This window comes from Anabrus simplex, chromosome 9 (genome assembly GCF_040414725.1).
Source record: "Anabrus simplex isolate iqAnaSimp1 chromosome 9, ASM4041472v1, whole genome shotgun sequence".
Lineage (NCBI taxonomy): Eukaryota > Metazoa > Arthropoda > Insecta > Orthoptera > Tettigoniidae > Anabrus > Anabrus simplex.
The window spans coordinates 86,281,365-86,306,541 of NC_090273.1; the positions used below are offsets into that span (position 1 = coordinate 86,281,365).

Sequence of the window (25,177 nt, forward strand, 5' to 3'; positions counted from 1 at the left end):
TCCGTCGAGGCTCCTCATCGATGTATTTTTAAACATGCTGATTGGCCAAAGTACACATCACTAGCTGTCCTTAACGACGATATCAGGTGGACCGTCGGCGAGGAAATAACTTACATCACCCAAGTTATTCTTGCTGCTGCTGAAGAGTCTCTTCCGTTCTTCTCGGGTACTCCTCGCCGAAAACTCGTTCCTTGGTGGAACGAAGAAATTGCAGCAGCTATCAAAGAACGCCGTCGCGCTCACAAACTTTACCGTAGACAGCCTACTGCGGCCAACTTGCTAACATTTAAGAAACTCCGCGCTATGGCGCGAGTTCTTATTCGCCAAAGTAAGAAGGCTTCCTGGGAGAGATGTGTGTCGTCTATGACGTCACATACTCCATCTCAAGTGTGGACTAAGCTTCGACGGATTTCGGGTATCCAAGGATCATCTTCTGTACCGGGAATTTCCATTGCAGGCAGTGTCGCCACTGACCCTCTCACGATTGCTGACCATCTAGCTAGTCATTTCGCGGATGTATCTGGCTCCGGGAATTACCATCCTGATTTCCTCGCTCTGAAGCGGGAGGCAGAACGTCATCACCTTAGTTTTGCCACCCGAACTTCAGAAGACTACAATGTGCTCTTTTCGGAGTGGGAACTCCGCAGCGCCTTAGCGCTTTGCATGGACACGTCTCCTGGACCGGACAACATCCATAACCAGATGTTGAAACACCTTAGTGACGATATCTACTATATTTCCTTCGTGTGTTCAACCGAATCTGGATAGAGGGTGATTTTCCGTCTCATTGGCGAGAGGGCAGAGTCATTCCTGTCCTCAAGCCTGACAAAGATCCTAAGTATGCAGGAAGTTATAGACCGATTTGTCTTACAAACTGCCTATGTAAGCTTTTTGGGAGGGTGGTAAATCGCCGACTCGTGTGGTGTCTGGAGAAACAAGGACTCTTGTCCGAGTACCATTGTGGTTTTCGAGCCGCTCGATCCACCACTGATCACTTGGTACGCCTGGAGAGCTCTATCCAGGATGCGTTTCTCCGCAAACAGCACTTGGTAGCTGTTTTCTTTGACATAGAGAAGGCCTACGACACTACATGGCGGTTTGGTATCCTTTCAGTCCTGCATCAATGGAGATTCTAAGGTAACTTGCCGGCATTTATTGGGAATTTTTAGTCCTTCCGTCTATTCCGTGTCCGAGTAGGGAGGACATATTCGCAATACCACGTTCAAGAAAATGGAGTCCCACAGGGATCGGTCCTTAGTGTCGCGCTGTTCGCGATTGCCATAAACGGTATTGTTGCTGCTGCTGATCCAGCAGTAATACCGTCGTTATATGTGGACGATTTTGCTCTGCACTATAGATCGTGCTGTATGGCAGTCGCAGAGCGACAATTACAGCAAGCTATTAGGAGGGTGGAGCAGTGGACCTTAGGACATGGCTTTCGGTTTTCTGCCGCAAAGACCTCTGTTGTCCATCTTGTCGTGGACGTACTCTTCACCCCCATCCTGAGTTTTCTTTAGGAAATGTCTTTCTTCCAGTTTGTTGACACTTGCAGACTTCTTGGGCTCCTTTTCGATAGTAAATTATCGTAGGAGCCACACGCGCGGCAGCTAAAAGTGCAATGCACCAAGAGACTGAATCTTTTGAAGTTTCTTAGTAGCACTAATTGGGGAGCGGATCGCACGATGCTCCTACGATTCTATAAGGCACATATTTTATCCCGGTTAGACTACGGCAGTGCAGCATATGGCTCAGCAAGACCAAGTGTCCTTTCAAAGCTGAACGGCATCCACCACAGCGGGGTTTGGGTGGCGACGGGAGCCTTTCGAACAAGCCCCATAGCTAGCCTGCTCGCTGAGTCTGGTGTGCCGTCTTTACGTCTGAGGCGCCAGCAAATGCTTCTTTCCTATGCTGCTAATTTGCGACAGATGCCACTTCAAGGTATCCTTGCCTGTTCAACAGTGGCAACCGTTTGCTGTACGCTGCTTGTCCTCGAGCAACGCGGCCGGTTGGAATACGCTTGGATAGCAGTTACATAATGTTTGACGTACCTGCGGTTCCTTGTCTTGTCAGACAACCAAGTGGGGTACCTCCGTGAAATAATCCTGGATCTGCACACTGGCCCGAAGGAAAGCACGGACCCTTCGATTTATCGGAGGCTCTTTCTGTCCGTTGTTGGCCGCTATCCAGGTTCAGTCGTCGTCTACACGGATGTTTCAAGGACAGATAGGAAGGTGGGCTGTGCGTTCGTTGTCGACAATGATAGGTTTCTTTTTGCTCTCCCGGAAACCTGTAGTGTGTACACAGCAGAGCTCCATGCTATCTGTGGAGCTCTGCGGTACGCACTGTACAATGAGCGCCGACACTTTCTTGTGTGTACTGACTCCTTGAGTTCGCTCCAGTCTATTGATACCTGTTTCTCTCGGCACCCTCTGGTGCAGCAGATCCAGGACCTGCTGGCGGGTGTTCTGATGCCGGCACCAGAATCACGTTTCTGTGGCTCCCAAGCCACTTGGGTGTAGAGGGAAACGAGTTAGCAGATCAGGGTGACAAGTAGGCAGTTACACTGCCCCCGTTGCCTTTCAAGGTTCCTGCAAGTGATATTCGCTCTCAGCCAGACATCTGGTTATGTCCCATTGGGAGATGGAGTGGCAGGCCATTCCACTTCCCAATAAGCTGACAGCGATAAAAGGAACAACGTAGGTATGGAGGACTTCCCTTCGGGCTTCACGGAGGGAAGCCGTGGTATTATGTCGTCTTCGGATCGGCCACGGTATCTTGACTCACTCGCATCTTTTGAAAGGAGAACCCCCTCCGGTGTGTACCTGCGGCGATCATCTTACCGTGGTCCACATCCTTACGGAGTGTATAGACCTGGTCGATCTTCGCCGTAGTCTTAACCTCCCGGGTACCATCCCCTTATCCTGCGAGATGACGAGCAGTCAGCAGACCTCGTCATCCGCTTTATGAGGTATAGTGGTCTGTTTTATCGTGCCTAATGATGTCGTTTGTCCTCGTGTATTTGTGTCAATTGCGCTTTTATCCCTTTGACTTCATTTTAGTTTGTGTTGCGTATTGTAATGTGTAATTTTAACGTCTGATGTAAATTGTCTATATATCTTCACTACCAGGCAATGCCTTATTCCTTTTTTCCCTGTATTTTCTCTTATTTTATTAAAAAATAAGGCATTGCGAATTAGATCCACTGCTGTTTTAATCTCATATTCATTTTCTCATCACCATTTTTTTAACTCTTGTCAGTGGATACATTTTAAAATTGTAAATATCACGTATCATGTCGTCCATCTCGTTCCATTAGGGGCCGATGACCTTCGATGTTAGGCCTCTTAAAACAAACATCATCATTTTTAGGTTCCATACAGATCCACGTGAAGATACCACAATAAACCAGAGTAGCCTTGTTATACTAGTTTACGCGGTTAATTCTCTGGTGTGTGTGTGTGTGTGTGTGTGTGTGTGTGTGTGTGATGGGGTCCGAGTGGTATAGGCACTGGCTTCTAACGGAGACAGCCGCTGTCCCACCAGTCAATGTACCTGGGATTTTTGAAATTAAAGAATTTCGTCGCAGTTGTTCGGATCACGTAAACTAGGATGTCCCGTGGCTATGATCACGATATTAACAGTAGCGTAACACAAGCTTGCTTGGTCTCCAATGTGAATAAATTTCGGGCTTCTGTGGCTGATACTGAATATAATCATTGAGGGCAGTTGTAAATTTTTGGCGCAACGCCATGTCCTTTTTCTAACGCTGTTATCGAAATTATGCTATCATGGCCTGTAGAAAGGATCAGTGACCTGTTCTTCCATCGTGACTGGCTTTCATGGCTTTGTTCGCATGCACTCAACTTATCCTCCGGGCGAAGCATGTTGAAGGTAAATCTGCTGCTTGCATGAGAATGGCCTTCATTGCGATTCTTTCTGTGAAGGATCTTTCTCAACAGTTGCTACTGAATCACGTACTTCCATATCAGCTCCGAGAATTTGCCTTCATCAGTTGCGAAAATTTATCAAACTGCTATCCTTATTGGATTTGTTCGGAAATCGTTTAGTTACATAAGTTCTGCTGAAAGCAGAGGATAAAATGTTAGGGGCTAGGCATTGGTAGCGACACTTCATCCTAACCGGGTGCGTAACATAGTTGGTTGAAGGAGTTACAGAATCTTTCTTCGTAGCATAATCCGGCTCTTTGCAAAATATAGCAGTTGATGACGTCATATTTTCGAGAGAATCTCAAGCCTTTGCAGTCATTTGTCTTTGCAATTCCTTTCTTTAGTCACAATCCTAACTGCTGATGCAGAATTACGGATGTGCTTTAGTCCAGTCAGAGACATCCAGATTAAACATAGAGAGACTCGAATGAAAATGTGCTCGCACAGTATTCAGATACTTCGAAGTCATTACAATTTTTGGGAAAGTAATTATTTGAAGATATTTCAGTTTTACCGAGCGCATTGGTTGTTTGGCCACGGTCGCTTTCTTCCCAGTTTTAACCCTTACCATGCCAATGTCGAAAAAAAAAAAAAAACTTATGAATTGGTGCGATGTTAAACCACTAGGAAAACAATTTTGTTGGTAAGTCCCCGCGGGCTAGGTAATGTGCCTGCATCTTACCTAGAGGCCCCGGGTTTGATTCCTGGCCAGCCAGGGATTTTTACCTGGATCTGCTGAGGGCTGATTCTAGGGCCACTCAGCCTACGTAATTACAATTGAGAAGCTATATGATGGTGATATGGCGGTCTTGAAAGCCAATAATAATGGTTGCGAGGACTCCTTGCGCTGGCCACGCGGCATCTAATCTACAGTCCTTAGGGCTGAGCAGCGGTCGCTTGGTAGGTTAAGGCCCATCAGTGCCGTGGTGGGGTGGTTGATAAGTACTTAGCTACCTCATTATACTTCTTTTAAAACAATGGAGAGAGCGATATCAGGAGTTACGAGTGGAAGTTTGTGCTGACGTCCGTCTGATGGACCGGTAGGATTCTGGAGGAATAAAGACTGCCCTTTCCGTCAGCTCCCTATGCTGCACCTCACTTGAGTTTGCCGTAAACTCTTGTTTGGTGGTCGCTGTAGTAGGGATATGGTACCGGTACCTACCATATACACAAAGCACGTTGGTCACTCGAAGTGTACTATTTGTTCTTACCAATTATTCTTACCATTATAACTATACATTAAAAATGCCACAGATTGTCATTTCATTCAAAACTTTGCAAGCATTATGGGATGATTATTTTGATGTCGTACACGTCCCTGGTATTTTTAGGAATTTTTCTACCTCGAGTTTCGCAGATATGCACTTAGGTCCTACCCGTTTGTTCTTGCTGATACCTCTTCGTACGGTACCGATAACGGTTTGCAAATTGGCATGAATTGTTTCCTAATTAAGGAGTATCGACTGTGAGTGCGTATCCGATTTGATCGTCTTATCCGGCTACAGCCTTTTAAGTTCCGCCAGACAGTATAGAACGCATGATAAACTGAGTTTTTGGTGTTTCCATGTCAGCGATGCTCGCAGTTGCTCGACTTGGCAACGTTGTTTGTCCAACCCTTGTCCCGTTTCCCTACGGGGTCGGGTATGAGGTGAGATGAATTTGTCATGGCGGTTTTTTTATGACCGGATGCCCTTCCTGACGTCAACCTCATCAGAGGAGTTAATGAGAGATGAAATGAATGACGTGATATATGATAGTAGGGAGAGGGTGAAACCCGGCACATAGCCTACTCCTGTCGAATAGCACCATCAACAGCGTCATATGCCCTCACTCCATATGAGCACTGCGGAGAGGTTTGGAATTTAATCCAGGCTTTTGGCACGCAATCTAGTGATTAGAAATTGTATACCACCACCTCCCCTACCCTGCCGGCCAACATTCTGATGTAAATTCCTTAATTACCTCCGTTACTCGAACTACCTTGGTGTAAGATGGCTGTGTTATCGAATGGGTGTACCAGACGGTGCCATTGTGGTTCTGATGGGTAACCCATAACACTGAGTTACAAAATGAATTTTTTTTTCAAGGCTTTTAGTTTTATGGGTGATTGTAATGCAGTTTTGCCTCCTGTTTATGAATCTGAAATCAAATTTTATGAATCACGTAAGGATGTTCCAGAATTTCAAATTAAGTATTTACTTAATCTATAATATCACTTAAAGCGAAGTTTGAGAATTAAACACCAGTAAAGTAACTATAACTAAAAATAAAAAGAATCCAGGAAACAATTTATTATTTACATTGTTTGTGAACGTATAAAATTAAATTCTACAAATGGCAAGTCCAGGATACTTTTTTCATGACTTAAACTCTCTTCCTTTTGCTGTGGAAGTATGAGCTTCGTGATCGTCTGACGTGTTGCAACTCTGGATTGTCCCTCTCCATAGACCAGCAATAGTCAGCTAACATCACAGCATTCCACCTGCCCTGATAACGTGTTTCTCTCTCTTTCATGTCCTGGTGGAACCGCTCCCCATGTTCTTCACTACAATCTCCTAAGTTTTCAGGGAAAAAGTCGAGGTGACTATGAAGGAAATGTAGCTTGATACTCATATTACAACCTAAATTTGCCATAGCCATCAACATATCTTCTACGATTTTCTTGTAATCCGGGTGCTTCCTGTTCCCCAAAAAAACGTTTATCACATTCTTGAAACCTATCCAAGCCAATCTTTCCTCAAAGGTCATCGTCTCAAATTGTTCATCTGTTGTAAGGCTTCGTATCTGTGGTCTCACAAAGATTCCTTCTTTTAGTTTCGCATCAGACAGGAAGGAGAATTTCTGACAGATGTACTTAAAACAGTCACCATCTTTATTCAATCCCTTTGCGAACTGTTTCATGATCCCTAGTTTAATATGGAGAGGTGGCAGAATGATTTTTTCTCGTTTCATCAAACATGATCTTATTATATTCTTGTCTCCTGGATCCATTGCTGTTCTAGATGGCCATTCCTTTCTAACCCAGTGTGCATCACGTCTACGGCTGTCCCACAGGCAGAGGAAACATGGATACTTTGTGTAACCTGACTGTTGTCCAAGAAGCATTCCTATAACTTTTAGATCACAACATACAATCCATTCGTGCTCTGAATACTTAATTGCCGTTAATAATATTGCAAGGGTTTCATAGTTTTCCTTCAAGACGTAAGAATACGCTGCAGGTATCGAACCATACTTATTGGTGATGTGTAAGAGTACAGCTTTGATATTGTTTACGGTTCCATCGATAAATAACGTCCATTCATTCTTGTTGTATGTAATTCCGTATTTTGATACTACTCCCTCAATGTTCTTACAGTAAACAAGAGGACCCTCTTCAGTGAAGTACTCACGAAATTCTTCTTCTCTTGTTCGGTACCAGGAAAATGTGCCTGGAGCTAACAGTATTTTCTCCTTTAAACGAGAACCCAGCATTTGTGACAACTCCTTTGAGAGACCCAGGTCTCTTACCAAGTCGTTTAGTTCACATTGAGTAAACAACTCTGGTTGTAGCTCTTCTGTGGTTATCAAGATTTCATCGCTGTCGCTAGAACCAGATGATGATGACGATGATGATTGCAGGGTTGCTGGTGGGTTACGCACAGGAATGTCAGGTCCATGTGGTACAGGTCTGATTGCTGATTTCAGGTTTGGATATGCAATGCTTTTAATACTTTTCTTGTTATGGCCTTCAACTTTTACCATACAAAAATAACAATCATTGGTGTGATTTGTTTGCTCTCTCCACACCATCGGAATTCCAAAAGGTAACGAATTCTGCTTCCCCTGAGTCAATTTTCTTAATCCCGTAACACGTATAACACACGCTGTGCGGCGCAAACCTTTTATCTTGGTCGCCTAACTTGACACCGAAATATGCCAGGTAAGCTTTCTTTACGAATTAGGTAATGTTCTCTCTTCTCGATTTCAAAGTCAATGAGCCGCAAATGAAACAAAAGGAGTTGGGATTGTTTACTCACTGTCGTCTTGAGGAACTCGCCATTTGTAGACTGATTTGCACTTGTAATATGTATTAAATAGATATTTCACGTTAATTTTAAATTATATTAAACTTATTTTTAATATTAAGTAGTTATAATGTTCTGTTTACACAGGTGTACAATTATATGGTTTGGCATAATAGCAGGCTTCATAGCCTGAGCCCCGCCATGTACAGAAAGACATTAAATAAATAAATAAAATTTAGAGTACGTTTCCAAACGAAACTAAACCAGTTGCAGTGTTCCTCTGTAAACATAGCCATCAGACTATCGATTTTACCGCAATTGATCGTTTTCGATTACTCTAATGTACATATTTTATCGATCAGTACACATTGTTACGCGCGAATTTAAAAAAAAGGAAAATTACGCAATTACATAAAAACTGTGGGTGTTACAGGAAATCTGATACCATATTTGTAAACAGCTCTAAAAAGTGATCTAAATACACCCATTTTCATGTAAAGCCCGAAAATGATGTTACCCAGTGTAATCAGTTCATGACCACCAATCTGCTCCCTTCCTTCGCAATGATTCAGTGACATTTAATGTCCTTATGCATTATTGTTTACGAACTAGCTGATGTACCCGTGCTTCGCTACGGGATTCTTAGAAAGACTGAATTTGTGGTTTTCCTAACTGAAATCAACATAGGTCATTACAAAAACGTAAGTATGAATGTAGCGATTAAAAGCAATGCTATCATATAAAATACTCGATCAAATGGAAAGTCACACGTTTTATCACTTTTAACGAACAGTGCTGCGGTTAGATTGCGGTGCCAATCTAATAGTCCAAAGTTCCAGAGCTGGGATGACCAGGTCGCAGATTGCCATGAACACTCATCTGCCATTATTCCGCTAAATATGCACACTGTTCATTCCAATCAGTCCCTCAGAGTAGGGATTGAATAGCCCGAATGCTATGATGATCCGGTGTGTTATGTACCAGTAGTATCAGAAAATTTATAAACCAGGGGAATGGCATGCTAAAGAAGAAAGTTATCTAACTCCCCAGCTACATCCCATCAATATTCAGGCAGGCTGTTACACTCTGTACGACTGGGCGCGTTGACCGTGTAGTTAGCGGTGCGCAGCTGTGAGCTTGCATCCGAGAGATAGTGGATTCGAACCCCATTGTCGGCAGCGCTGAAGATGGTATTCCGTGGTTTCCCACTTTCACACCAGTCAAATGCTGGGCCTGTACCTTAATTAAGGCATAAGGCACTCCTAGCCTTTTCCAATCCCATCGTCGCCATAAAACCTATCAATGTCGGTGCGACGTAAATCAAATAAAAAGTACTCTGTACGCAGCAGTAATCCTATCTACCAGAGATGAGGGGTAACAGAAGACACAAAGCACATCACGGCAAATGTAATGTTATTGTTGATCAATGTTATGAGCTTTCTATATTCTAGGCCTTCACATTTAGTTTTCTTTCGACTCTGTGATTTGTAAAATATTTTATACCATAAACTGTAGTTTATTCTCCGACTTTACATACCGATTTTCATTACATACTGTTTACCCATTTTCTCGTTACTCGGCGCTGATATGGACTTCAAAAATCCAAATTCATGAATATCTTTGTGATCATAGCCAGTACGGTAACAATGTATGACATGAATAATAGGAAATTTAATACTATATAACCCTTGTTATGTAGCATTCATCGATTACACCTCTAATAAGAAATATTTGAGAATTACATTTTAGGCCTTCCCCTAAACTACCATTTCACTCAACGTGAATAAAATAATGTACAGCCTATAATATAGCGACTTATTTCGTGACTTTGCATACCGATTTTCATCAAGATAGGACTACTAATAACAATATTTGAGAATTATATTTTAGGCCTTCTCCTAAACTACCATTTTTCTCAGCGTGAATACAATTATTGATAGCCTAGATTGTAGCAACTTATTCCCCAACTTTGCATACCCATTTTCTTTAAAATACGACCACTAATAACATAAATAATTGAGAATTCAATTTTAAAAACTACCATTTCACTCAGCGTGAGTAAAATTATTTATAGCCTAGATTGTAGAGGCACATCCCCCGACTTCACATACCGATTTTCGTTAAATTCTCTTCAACAGTTTTCTCGTGATGCGTGTACATACAGACAGACAGAAATTACGGAAAAGTAAAAAGTGCATTTCCTTGTTACTTTGGACATGACCGATACAGAAATACCATTATTTTCAAATTCTGAGCAATGTACAGACAAAACTCTTATTTTATATATATAGATTTCGTCAATAGTTATTTGCGTCTGATGTATCTTGACTTGAACTACATTAAAATATATCCATAGTTTGTGGCATGTAAAAGAAGGCTTTTAGGTTATGAAGATAGCTGTGGTTAGGTGAAATGAATTTTGTTTCAAACGCCGCTGTGAGTTACTGTTTATCAAGATTTATTGAGTAGGCCTAGATGGATTGCCTTCCTTGATATCTGACTGACTTCATCACAAGCTTCTCACCAAGGTATTCATAGTTCGAACCCAGCCAGTGTGAGTGGGGGTATTTAAATTGGAAATGTCATATTCCTATATCAGATTCCGCATAAATCCGAAGGTCTCGTGGTGATATAATTAAACCGAAAGCTTTATTTGTATTGCTCTCCCAGTTGATCGGTGGTAATGTACGTCTTTTAATTGCGACTAGCTGAAAGAGCTGGAAAGGTTCACAAAGCTTCGGGTAAAATATCCCACTCACGATCGTCTGAAGTATTTTTTTTTTTTTTTTTCCTTGTTTGTACTACTTGTACTTCATGTGGAGCGTATGTAACGTATGTGTGTTTGCATGGTCTTGGAAGTTTTCCACTTTCTTGTTAGCCCAAAGTTGTTCAACTGGCGCCCGTTGAGGATAGCCCAGTGCGGCCAGGCTGGCTTGACGTAAATGCGGGCCACTTACGTACCAAACGTACGTCACAGTCAAGCGAGGGAGCGAACACGTTCTGTACGGCACATGTGACGTTCGATTGTGACCACGGAGCTTTCCTCGCACCGTTTTCAACGAAACATTGGTTGGAGTACAGCAAAGAGAAAGACACTATAATCGCAAGAAAATCATTTTTCAAATATTCGTGTGTGATGTAAACTGCGCTGGATATTAAGTCATGGTTTTATTTTCTTATTGTTACCCCCCCCCCCCCCCATGGCGCAACAGCCCCGAAGGGCCATGGCCTATCAAGCGACCGCTGCTTAGCTCGAAGGCCTGCAGATTACGAGGTGTCGTGTGGTCAGCACAACGGATCCTCTCGGCCGTTATTCTTGGCTTTCTAGACCGGGGCCGCCATCTCACCGTCAGATAGCTCCTCAGTTGTAATCACGTAGACTGAGTGGACCTCGAACCAGGCCTCAGATGCAGGTACCGCGGGGCCGGCCCTATGTTTACACATTCAAAGGAAAATGACGCGTTGGAATTTTTGTTACAGTCTACAATCACTCATGGTATTGTATGATCAAATTTAAATATTATCAAAGTATAATTAAACTCCCGTGTAGCTAAACGTCTGGTGGATATATGCAACACAAATATCTATAGGTTCAGTTGTGTCTGAAAAATGTCATAGATTATGTATCTGTGTTAACCACACATCTTCATGTGTCATCCTGACAATGTCCAACAACATTTCAGCATGATTTAACGAGCACCACGAGAGCATCTCATTTTATTACCTTGATTGATGATGAAACATCTAACAGTTCTCCGTCAGCTAATGGTTATTTACAGCGGTGTCCAATGGCTTGCATATGACTAACACCACTCAAATAGATTTGGTGATGAACTACGGGAACAACTTTTACCAGTTCCCATTTACTATTGAATTATTAATGATTGGATGTTCTGTGTATATAAATTAATACTTGAAATATTCTCAATGAACAGCATACTCAAGAAGTTAGAACCTAGTTTATTTTCAAATTTAATCATAATTTAATTCCAGTTTTTTAATGTCAATTTGTATATATTTGTTTTATGTCAATTGTGTGCATGTACATTTGTTTAGTTATTAGATGTTTTACATTAAGGCTGAAGATGGCCAGCCCCGGCCGAAACTAGTCTCTAATTAATTAATGTAATTTAGAATATTACATATTATAGTATTGAAAGGTGGACCATTAGTATACTAATTTAATAATTTATATTGTCTGAACAATGTATCTGCAATGAACTTAAAACAACATTCACTCATTAAAAATATCAGCGACTGTACAAAGATACAGGGTTTAAACGTGCAAGCTACGATTTACAATTTCTTGGATGGGAATGACCGAATTTCAGCCAAGTAAAATAAAGTTCCTGTTATCAAATCCGTAAAACGTAACACACAATTCAAAGTTTTGTGCTCTATTTTTCGATCACCCCCGACAACGGTATCATGCGAATGAGCGTGTTTCATTTTGTAGTGGCGTTCTACATTTCGATATAACAGACTGCCCACATATCATTTTGCACGATCCACTTCTTTCCTAGCGTTTAGTCCCGCATTGGTGTAGGGCCTGCTTTTAAACACTCTATCCGTCGCTTCCTGCGGTCAAGGGCGTCAGCTTAACTGATACCTACAAGACGCATGTCTTCCTTGATGCAGTCGAACCATCGCTCCTTGGGGCGACCTCGCGATCGAGAACCTCCGGGATCAAATTCGAGGGCTTGTAGCATTGAGTATGCAGGGCTTCGGACGACAATGCCATACGAACTAAGTCGTGCTTCTCGCATTTTCTCTGGGATAGGTGCCACTCCCAATCGCCTTCGGACATAATTTCTGACAGGGTCCAGTCTTGTAAGACCCAGTGACCAACGTAACATTTTCGTCTCCATACCATGTAGAACTTGCTTATGCTTCTCAGGTGTAGGCCAGCATTCCGACCCATAGAGTACCTACAACTGGTCCATCCGTGGATTTGTAGACTTTTCCTTTCAGACGGGCAGGACTTTTCTTATCACATATCACACCAGTGACCTGGCACCACTGTAGGCCATGTAGCATTTACTCGTGCTCGAGTGTCTGGTAATGTCTTTCCATCTGAGGTGATGAGTGATCCAAGGTATTTAAATTGGTTGGCTTTAACTAGGTCTTGTCCGTCGATGCGAATAGTATTAGCATTCTGTAAACCACATTGCACACAGTCCGTTTTAGTAGTGTTAAGGCGCAAGCCATATTTCCCTAAACGTCTTTTCAAATTTGCAAGAGATTTTCCAAAATCCTTCGGGACTGATCCGCAAGGAACATATCAGCATGTAAGATGGTCCTCGGGTATGGCGTCTGAATGTCAGCTGTGGCTGTATCCATACATTGGATAAATAAGAGAGGTGACTGATGATCCCAACATTTTTTGTCAGAAAAGTTGGGTACATCGGAGGGTTTTCCAAATAAACTTATGTGGTATCTGGTCAAAAGCCTTTTCTAAGTCCAAAAAGACCAGGTGAGAGCTTTGTTTTTCTCTCTGTTTCTCTTCCAAGAGACGGGCTGTATGAATAGCGTCAGTTGTACTGACTTCTTTGACAAAGCCGTATTGGTTTATATATACAGTATTTGTACGATGTTTCTCAGACGATCGAGAATACGTAAAAAAAATATTCAGCGTCTGACATAATAAACATATTGGTCGGTAATTGATGCATTCACCAATATCACATTTGCCTTTCCAGATAGGGATTGTAGTGCTGGTCAATCAGATTGCAGGTATGCTACCATTGTGGAAAATTGTTTAAACAACTTCACGATCCACTGCTAACACAACGACAAGCAAAGTGCTGTTCTCACGGGTTCTCTGCAGACAGATTCAGTGAGGCTTTCTCGTTTCATTATTTTCTGTCTCCATTTCGAACTCGGGTAGCACCGCAGTCATTGAGCCTGACGGGCAGACGTTCGCCCGACATTGACCTTCATGGCCTGTAACGTAACTACTGTACGTCACTGTGGCTCAGGTACACACACTGGTCACCCGCCCACCCACTTATATGCAGTGTGCCCGCGGGACGAATAGCCCAGCGTGAGGAAGCCTGCCTTAGCGCATTCTTTCTGCTGAGCTGATACTATCAATCTTCAAAGGGTCCCTGTATTTATCAGAGCTTGGACAAGTATACGTGACGGGAATCATAATCTTTGCACTTTCTCATTTATGTGTGGTCTGCGTGCTTGCATCCTTTTCTCCACTTCAAACGATCCATAGCATCCCGAGGGTTTCGTTTTGCAATGCGCATATCGATTCTCACTTTGTCCTCCAGCCAGGGCATTTGTGGTCGTCCTCGAGACTGGTGACCCCTCCGCGTTGATTAAAAGGGCGTTCTTTTTGACTGAGGTGTCGTACTGGGAAGTATATGCCCATATCACCGTAGATGTGATTCCCGCATTTTCTGTGTTAGGCAATCCTAGGATTTCCTATACTCCGTTGTTCCTCAGGGTCTGATCCAGTCAAGCCAACGGACTATCACGGTATCTTAATTTCCGGCTCATGTTTTAATACGTACGCTAGCATTCGGTTTGATAAAGAGCTCTCGATCTGATCATTGTGCGATAGACTTGAAATTTCAGTTGCAATGAGATTTTCTTATCGCACAGCACTCTGTTAACCTGGCGTCATTAATCCATATGGTACCTACTCGGGTCTTATCACCGGCAACGGCAATGCACTCAAGAGGCGATGCATGAACCAAGATATTTGAATTGGGTGACTTTATTAAGAATTGTGCTGTTTGCTGCATTCCAGGTACTCCATCTTCATATTCAAATTTTAATTGATGACAGCGGTACAGGCTGGAAAATGAACATTGTTCGACATGAATGCCGCGTTGCGTAGGTCTCGTCGGTTCGTATCGCAGCCATTGTATATGGATTTTCAAAAATAGATTCCCTGTGATCCGACTTCCAAGTAAAACGGGAGATCCCGTGGCCGTGATCACGATTATCGACTGTCGCGTAGAACCACTAGCTAGCTTGTAGATGGTGGCAGTTGGTTGTGTTAGGTCGTCTGTAAGTGGGGTTTGCCTGGCCGAGAGAATAAACTCGTGTTCGGCTCATCCGAAAGGACGTGGGATCAATTCCCATCAGGAAGTCTGAAGAAATAGAAATGCGATTTCCACTTCTGCTGTGGCACATAGTCCTCCAAAAACAAATATCAGGTTAATTCCTGTGGAGAAAGGTAGTTGGACATAGAGAGAACCGCTCTATCCCACTTAATGCTGCAATTACGAATAGGAAGAAGCCTTTGCCTTTCACTTCTCCAAGGGTTTTCATGGCCTGTACGTAGGTGGCTTTGTCTGTAAGAAGCGTCTCTGCCGGCCCCGTAGTCTAGGGCAGCGAGTCTGCCTCTTACCGGGAGGCCTCGGGTTCGATTCCCGGTCAGGTCAGTTTTTAAAACCTGCATCTGAGGGCCTGATATCACGTCCACTCTGCCTGTGTGAGAGCAGTTGAGGAGCTAACTGGCGGCGGGATAGCGGCCCCGGTCTAGAAGACTAAGGATGAAGACTGAAAGGATTCGCCGCGCTGACCTTGGGGGACTTCGTAATCTGCAGCGATCGCTTGATATGTCAAGACGCATCAGGACCTGATGCGCCATGGGGTTTGTTTTAAGTAGAAAGTGATGGTTGTGATTATTTTGAAGTATTATACCCTACAGTCTAAGTTCATTATTTTGCCATATATTTAACGTTGCCCTTTTTTGTTTTTCAAGATTTTTTGTTTTGGAAAGAGAAACAAGCCAGTGGGTTTTACCAATGTGTGAGAGATATAGTTTGGAACCAGGACGTCCGAGAGAAATTTAAGAAAATTCTGACATACGCGGCAGGCACCTAGACAACAAAACAAAATGAAACCAGAATCCAAGCAGCAGAGTTGAAATTCCTTAGAGGAATTAGACACTAAGGGATAAAATCAGAAACATAGAAATTAGAGAGGGAATTGGATTCTTTAATCTGCAAGACAAGATTGAAACCAGTAAGTCGAAATGGTATGGACCACTGATCTCTATACCTGGATGGCTGGTAGCTTGGGTAGCAGTAAGCCGAATAGAAGATGACTGGCGTAGTAAGATGGCAGTGAGCGCACGGTGCAGTAGACCACGAGGAGCGCGCTTGCTTTGTTTATGCTTAGTTCAGTGACGCCAGGCCTCTTGATTGTAGTTCCACGAGTGTTCTGTGCTTTCTTATTGCAAAGTAAATAGTGTATTTTACGAATTTAGGTTCGTTGCCTTGTAGTATACTTATGGATTACAAGATTCAATTTAAATATGTATGTGTTTATCTGAGTCCGCCTCTGTGGTGTAGTGGTTAGCGTGATTAGCTGCCACCCCCGGAGGCCCGGGTTCGATTCCCGGCTCTGCCACGAAATTTGAAAAGTGGTATGAGGGCTGGAACGGTCCACTCAGCCTCGGGAGGTTAACTGAGTAGAGGTGGGTTCGATTCCCACCTCAGCCATCCTGGAAGTGGTTTTCCGTGGTTTCTCATTTCTCCTCCAGACGAATGCCGGGATGGTACCTAACATAAGGCCACGGCCGCTTCCTTCCCTCTTCCTTGCCTATCCCTTCCAATCTTCCCATCCCTTCACAAGGCCCCTGTTCAGCATAGCAGCTGAGGCCGCCTGGGCGAGGTACTGGTCATTCTCCCCAGTTGTATCCCCGATCAAGAGTCTGAAGCTCCAGGACACTGCCCTTGAGGCGGTAGAGGTGGGATCCCTCGCTGTGTCCGAGGGAAAAAGCCGACAGATGATGATGATGTGTTTATCTGAAATATGAATGAAGAAACATTCTACGGGGTATTAACATACCGCAGTGTTCAGCTTATGGATGTACAAACAGAACCGATCAGTAGGAGAAATCATTTCATCGGGGAGTTTTATACTGTACATAAGAATCTTCCTAGGGTAGTGTTTTGAGTTTTAGGTTTATTGTATCTTATTTCGCATATTCCGGGAGCAAAATGGCAATTAATTTTTGTAGGTTTCCTTTCTCGAGACCCGAACATCTAAGATCATCGATTAGGAGTATCAGGCGGGAGAATTGGGAGCCTTCTAAAACAGCTGTTCTCTGCTCGGATCACTTAGAGGAAGACTGTTTTGATAGAAATGGACAAATTGTACACCTTAGAAGTGATGTACAGCCAACTGTTTGCAATTTTACTGAACATTAACTGCAAGTAAAAAATGTACTTATATTTTTTTTATTGCTCGTAATTAAACTGACGGTTTCGATTAAATAATTGACGTGACCTTATAACAATCTTAGAAAATGAAGTCGGGGGGAATTCTAGACCTTATTTACATCAGTAATAATTATGGGTGGGAGAAGGGAAAGTGCGGTGTGTGTTTGGGGCTATCCCATTATACAGTTCGTGGTATTTGGGACTCTTTTAACTGGTGTTACATATATCTGATGATGACTATCAATATCGCTTTGCTAGCTGAATTTAATTAAAGAGGTCTGTAATAGTAAATTAACCTGCAGGTAATGTGATATATTGACAAGTTTTGAATATTTGCTGGTTTTATAAATGTGTACATTTGCTTCACTGATATTTTAATTTGATAATATGCGCGTTATTTCATAGAAACAGGAATTCATTATCAAGCACCGATTATGGTATGTCGAATCTAGGCCTGTATAGTGGGCTACTTTTATCGGTACATCATTTTAAGAATGCATAATTTCGTGGCATACATGTATACAATTTACGGCAATGTTTCCAGAAACTGGTTTTCACTTGTATTGTTACCGATCGCTAATTGCATGTATTGAGCACCTAAGTTAATATTTGTCGGCCGTTATTATACACTCATGTTTATTGCTATCCCGGAGATTTAGTGACCTCGGAATGACGTGTCAGTGATCCCAATGTCCTTATGCTTTGAGTGAACATGTCTCTATATTTTTAATTATTCCAATGCGCCATTAATTGCGACTTAAAATTGACTATATTATCATTGGTTCCCCATAAGGAGAGCTCTAGGTTGGGTACGCCAACATGGCGAACCGCGCACTCAACTTGGCGTACTTTCTCCTGCAGCGGAGACCTGCCATCAGCGATCCATGTATAGAGATCAGTGGTATGGACACATGATGAGAGTGGAAGATGATAGTCCCAAAGCGGGTATTTACGGAGAAAATATAGGAAGACAACGGGGAAGGCTCAGCAAAAGGTGGATGGATACGGTGAAGGAGAGTATATATAAGAGAGGAGGAAAGTAGAAGAAATATTAAAGGGAGGGAGTGGTGGAGAGATTGAAAATTGTGGAGGCCCTTGATTCACAACAAGACCCAGAAGACTGGAAACGGGAAATGAAGAAAAGAGTATGGAATATTCTCTAGAACATATTTGTTAAGGTTCCGTTTGTAGCCGTACTCTGTGATGAAATTCTGTAGACATGCTTCTGAACGTCTTTACGTTATGCTCGTCTTCTAAGAAGCCTACCTTTTGACATTATTATTCAGAGCAGAATAACAGATATGCTAGAATGTTCTAACGATCCATTTGTTGTTTCGTGCCGTAGCACGAAGGCTCCCAATCGATGTTCGCCAAGTCTAGCGTGCTCACTAAGGAGGGACTACTCAGAGCTGAATGTGTTTCAGTGCACTTTTCCGTAGCTATTGTAACACATTGCTTAATAAACACTTGATTTGTTTTATTTCATGAATTGATATCTAAAACGTCAATATATCAATATTAACTCTTAAATTCTTCAAATCTGATCCATTGAAGGGGTATGGGACACTTTTCAGCAATAACTCTCAAAGATATTTCGAGAAGAGTATTTCAGTGGTGAAAGTATGTTTAAATTCACATTTATTTCATTGGCAAAGAGGGAACTGTTTCTTCTGAATTCACCAATTGTGGCAATTTCAGAACAGGATCCTTTCTCTGTTCAGTCTTCAGTTTCTGGAATGCAGATTTGTAGGTTACTCCGAACCTTTTTTTTTCATAAACCCTACTTTCTACGTTAGTCCATCTACATTCTCGACATATCCAACATGGAGAACTTCGGTTTTGTTGATTCCATATTCGGCGAGTACAAAGTCGTCAGCAACCAGTCTCTCGGCGTCTTTTTTTTCTGTGGATATTAAAGCTTGTAGAGTTTCTTCATATGACAAATCTTGAACAGAAAACTATGTTATGAATAACTTAGTTCCACGGTATACAAAAAATATTTACGGTATATGTTCTTTAGAATTTCATATTGCACAATTGAACTCAAACTTTCACTTTCTCAAAATATCCTTACAAAATTCTAATACTGCTACTTTCTGTGCGCTCTAACACAAGTTCATCTACTTAGTTCATATCAAAATAACGGAGTGAGAGGAGAAAGAAACGTACTTCAGAAACCTTCGATGTGTTAGTCCGGATCGAAGGATAACGGGTTCAAACATGGCAGAGGTAGTCGGATTTTGTAAGGGCGCATAAAAAGTCCCTTCGACACTCTATATCGTACGGTATCGGCTTGTAAAAAAGATGGTTCGAACTCTGAGCTGGTGTTCTGAGTGTGTGTGGTACAGCAACAACGGAAGTACAAATCTCGATATAGTTTTGGGTATTGTCTTGTGGAAAGTAATACTTTATTGCAAGACCAAACGCATCAACGTTCTGTTGTAAGTTCTCTTTAAGGATATTCAGATACACAAACTTGTCCATGTTACCTACAATAAACACAAGTTTCCGGACACCGGAGGCTGCCATCCCATACCATGCTTCACCACTTCCATGCTTTACCGTGTCTTGAAGGTCTTCACGGTCTAGTTCTGTATCCGGTCTCCTCCAGACCAATGTCATCGATAAATCCGTAAATAATACTGTATTCAGAAATTTGCTGTCTTGGACACATTGTGTTGTGCAAATTCCAATCTCCATTTGTTGTTCTCTTTACCAATCTAGGGTTTTCTCATAATGATTTGACTATTACTACACAAAATAGAATTTATTTTGTCCTAGACGTTAACAATACTATATAGTCTAGGGCAACATGTATCTTCCCATTCCTTACCTTATTTAAGGCTTATTTTTGTGTCACAAGTCTTAGAAAGTATCCTGCCATTACAACATGCATTATGAGTAGAGCCCGAAAGTTGGGCAACATGTCTTTTTATTTATTTGGGTGTTCATATCGAAGTGTCAAATAGACGCAAACATATTTCCGTAAGTTTGGGAACGGTAGGGCCAGTTTTTATTTTGCCTATTTTAGCTTCCGGTGCCTACTGTATTTGCTAGTGCCTGTTTTGATTTGTGCGTATTTTCCGCTGTTATTTATATGTTAAAATTAAACAAAGGAAAGAAAAGAAAATTATTCCAATGTAATGTGTTAATAATAAAGAAGATAGTTTCATTTTAACTTAATAGATAAAAAATACGTTTACATAAACGATATTTTAAAATCTCTCAAATCCCTGCTGAAAACTCTCTCCACAAGCCAAATAGTCAAGAGGGTTGCCAGGTCTCGTTCCTGCTACGTAAGATTAAGTGATGGTGGTGATTATTGTTTTAAGAGAAAGAACAGCTTGGTAACAATCTTCTATTAACACTAATTAGAAGAAAACTGGAAGGTATGTGACACTTCGAAAAATGAAGTTATCGGCAAAAGAAGGGCCACGAACGGCGTGAAAATAATAAACTCCATAAGGTCCAAATACCTAATACCGTTGGGGTCGGAAAAGAAAGAGTTGACCAGTTGAGTTCGGGTATGAAAGATAAGGGAGGAACTGAGAACTTTCCTATCTCTCTTACTTACTTTTGAAACATATAAATCTGAATTTAATATGGAAATTATGAAAATTAACATTCATTAAATAAAATACACACTCGTCGTACCTTGTACTCACACTTACTTGTTACCTGCTTACTTACACATACATTATTTGAAGGGCGCCAGCTGCCACTCAGTGCAGCAATAATAGAATGAGACTCTTGACTATCTCTAGGGTGTAGGGTAATAAGCTTACTTTTGACAACATACCATATAAGTTCTGGGAAAAGGAGATTGGCGTTCGGTTTCCCCATTAATTTTGAGGTTAAGATATTTTAGTCATTGAAATAAAACTATGAATTCGTTTGATAGAACGATATATATATTCTTTAAATAATATATCAAAAATAGTGAGTCTTGTTGCGATAAAACAGATGAGAATATGAAATTATGACATTGCAACTGAAAGAAACTAGGCATGAATTTGAATTCTTCTTGACCGGACATTTAACAATTTATACGAAATATTTCCCTCACTGATTCACTTGACTGTACCTTCAACACTTTTAGTGTAATTACGACGTATTCCTTTGATCTGGTGTTTACTGTAGATGTGTCACGCCTAACTTGGTGATACATCCTTGTGACTGCTTCTTCTCCATATCATCTGACTTCTTTGTAAGTCAATATGGTATTACCTCTTGGCAGGTCCAGGGTTGTCCTCTCTGACTCCATGGTAAGCCCTTGCGTCCGTGTCTTCCACTAAGTGACGGACCAACTTTGGCCTCACTCTCTCAATGATCAATAATTAATGGCTCACTGAGTCTTCTCCATCTTTCGTTCACACTCGTTGACTGACCGACTGAGGCCTCTTCATCTAGTAGACTTGTTCACTGTACTGCTTCCGTTTAAGTAATGACTGACGCTACAATATGCTCCCACCTTTTATAGACGTTGGTTGACACAGCTACGTAATCTCCAGAAATAACAATGACATACTCCCACCTACGCGACAGATATTACATACAGTGGTGAAATAGCCCCGGGCGGCCGACTCTCTGAGCGCATTGCTAAATAAATACGATGACGTAGCCATGAAGTGGCGATGACTTGGCAGAATCGCCAGTGGTATAACAATATAACGTCACTTCCACCTCTGATACATCGAAACTCTCACTGTACAGGTATTTAATGATAATCTACATATACGTATATATGCATACATCTAAGTACAATCTTGCAAGCAACAGGCATTGCAAAATCGAATTAAATAAGACTGATAATTACAATAATAGTAACAATATCACAGATAACATAATAATAATACTGACATAATAATAATAATAATAATAATATACAGATAAAATCATACAATAATAAAAATACAGATATCATCTTGTAACGGGATTTGAACCGTTACAGAACCTGACACAAATAAGTGGAAACAACACCAGACTCAGCTTGGAGAATCGTGGTCGCTAACCCACACTCTCAAGTTGAGATCCCCTGTACCCCGTTTTTGGTCGCCACTTACGACTGGCAGGGGATACCGTGTATGTTATTCTATCACCCCCACCCACGGGGCGACGTAAGATAAAGTAGTAAAATGGGATGCAGATGTCCATTAAGTGACTTACATTACCAAACCATCTTTATTATTTTAGGGTCCATGTTTTGTCATTTTAAATGCCTATTTTAATTATTTTACTGCCTATTTCCTAAATTTTAAGTGCTTATTTGCCTGCCTATTTTAGCCAAAATAAATGCCTGAACTTCCTGGCTCTACTTATGAGTATGAATAAGTTGAATGAGTGGATGACTGCATGAATTGGTTAATGGATGGTTTCATGGTCGAAATGTAATGGACTACATTGAGCATTCCATTATGAGAGATCCTGACTGCCTAAATGAATGAATGGTTGAATTACTGAAATTCATATACTGTAACTTGAACTTTTAATTGTGGATGAAAGAAATACCGGCTGCCTAAATAGATGAATGAATTGATGGATGGCTGAAAACATTAATGAATGGACTGGGTTCTAGGCCCTCTCTCCGAGTCACGGATAACCACCAACTGGGGAGAGATTTGAATGTTCTCATTCAATTCACCTGTATTTAACGGCTGAATTAAGGATAATCTAGGATTTTCGTCTAGGTATCCAGGCTCTGTAACCCGACATTTTAGAATGATATGAATTTTCCGTAGTGATATCCTTTCCGAATTGGTCACGCACGTGTGCAGATGTTGCAGACTGCCAATTTAGGGAATTTCTGGAACATTTTTCGCAGAATTCTAGTCTCTCTCGTCGTAAGCTCTTCCTTCACCGTTGATTGTTTTTTCTGTCCTTATATTTCTTAATGATGGGTTGCACATTCGCTCAACGTCTTCCGATTATTCTTGCAATTTTGGAATATGATTCGTGTTTAAGATATTGGTTCTTTCCTCTACGGTCGTTTTCTCCCCTTTGTGGTCCCATTCTGCCGTTGCACAATACACGCGTTTTGCTTGCTTCACGGTACTTCTTTGTTTGGAACCATAAACATTTTCCGTTCGCCGAGACGGCTAAGAGATTTCTTAGAATGTTTCAGGCGCTGTCGAACATCTTCTAGATTTTCTTCTGTTAGCACTGTACGTCGCCTTTTTCGCTTATTAATATTTCCAGTTTTACGAAATGTATAAATTAATCTACGAACCGTCCCACGATGTGCTACACGAACACCTAGGAATTTCACTTGAAATAATCTCCCAACAGCACGATGAAGATGATTGTACGTACAATTTAAAAGTAAAAAATTCACCCACTGGCCAGAATTCAAAACATGACGATGAAGAATGCATGGATGAATATGAATTTAAAATAATCAGCGGTTCCAACTCACAATAAGCTACTGAAAGTTTAAAAAAATCCGAAATCGATCCACAGACTAGAAATTATCTTAAAACAATAGTATGACTGACCAAGGGACTGCTTCTAAAGCACAATCTTGAATCGATGATGTTGTCAAAAGGAGTCCAACATCCAGGTCAAAGGCCCCTCATAATTGCTAGTAAAGTAGTATTTCTCATCTTGCGGTACTAATCGAAAGCAGCGTAGACTCACGGTGTTCCACACATCATGGTACTAATCACAAGTATTGTACGTCGCACAGGTAACGCAGGTTTAACGACCGTTGACTATAACGGAACTTTGTGATTATATTGTACATCGTTTTGGAAAACTGAAATGTAAGCATCTTTATAGTCATTTTTACAAATGCGGTATTTAATTGCCTTTCTGTTGGCATTTGCGTTCTGATGGTCGCCTCAATTTCCTTTGAAAACTGAAAAAGTCTTCAATGCCGTAAATGTGCCCTTTCATTCTCTCTTTTTCCGGTTAAATTTCGCCAAACCCTTCTCCTCTTGCCGGTTCTGTTCAAGATAGCGGATTCTAACCCGGCAGAGGTAGTCGGAGTTTTAAAGGGCGGAAAAAAGTCCATTCGACAGTCTATATCGTACGATGTCGGCATGTAAAAGATCTCTGGTCACGCATTTGGGGTTTCCCCGACAAAATTCAATTAATTTCAGCCACAGACGCGTAAGAGAGATTCGGTTTACTCTGCCATCTAGTGGGCCTAGAGTAAAACGGAACATCGAAATTGAGCCTGATGGCGTCAAATTAAAATAGCCATGGGCATACGATTATTATTATTATTATTATTATTATTATTATTATTATTATTATTATTACTATCAGGAAAATGGTTCTGGAAAATCGTGTTCTCCCTAAAATGAGTACCTAAATCTGAGAACTGTTTCTTCACCGAGCAGTTGGCTGTTGGTCATTTTGCCTATTTGCAGTAGAAATGTATACTTCTTTACGGAAAAGATATTGACTTTGATTGCCGATTTAACGTAATTTAAGAGTTCTGGATAATGTTACATAGGTTAATACTGTTAAAATGATTAATCCCAAAAGTTACTTTCGTTGATATTTGCCAAAATAATGTCGTGAAATGAAGCGGAGAGATGGAGTAGCCCAGCTGACGTTCTGATACTGACTCTGTTTGCCGATTTATCTTAATTTAGGGAATAAAGGAGTATGTTACATAGACTAACGCTGTTAAAATGATTAATCCTAAAGGCTAGTTTCATTGATATGTGCCAAAATAAAGTCGTGAAATGAAACTGCGGAGAGATGGAGTAGTCCAACTGACGTTCCTTAACTGTGAGGAATAATAGTAATCGCTTTTAGATACATAGCAGAACTTACCACAATACTTTTGTCTTCTGATGTTAATCTTGAGATAAGGAGTCATTGTTCAATTTTAGTTTTAAAATTCTACAAGTCCTGCTTTCAGGAAGGGGGCTGGACGAAACATAAGTGTCTTATATTTTGACTCAAACATGTTTAAATTTTAATTTATATATATATATACAGTGGTGGTCAAAATAATAGAGCCACCTAGCAAAGGTTTGGAATAAAGTGCAAATTTATTACTAGACATGTTTGTACTATGATGGGA

General features: G+C 41.3%; 1 protein-coding gene across 7 annotated transcripts in view; it reads left to right on the forward strand.

Moving 5' to 3' along the window:
• Positions 1-25,177, forward strand: part of Ufd4 (ubiquitin fusion-degradation 4-like) — a 716,632-nt gene that overhangs the window by 17,501 nt on the left and 673,954 nt on the right. The window lies entirely within an intron of this gene.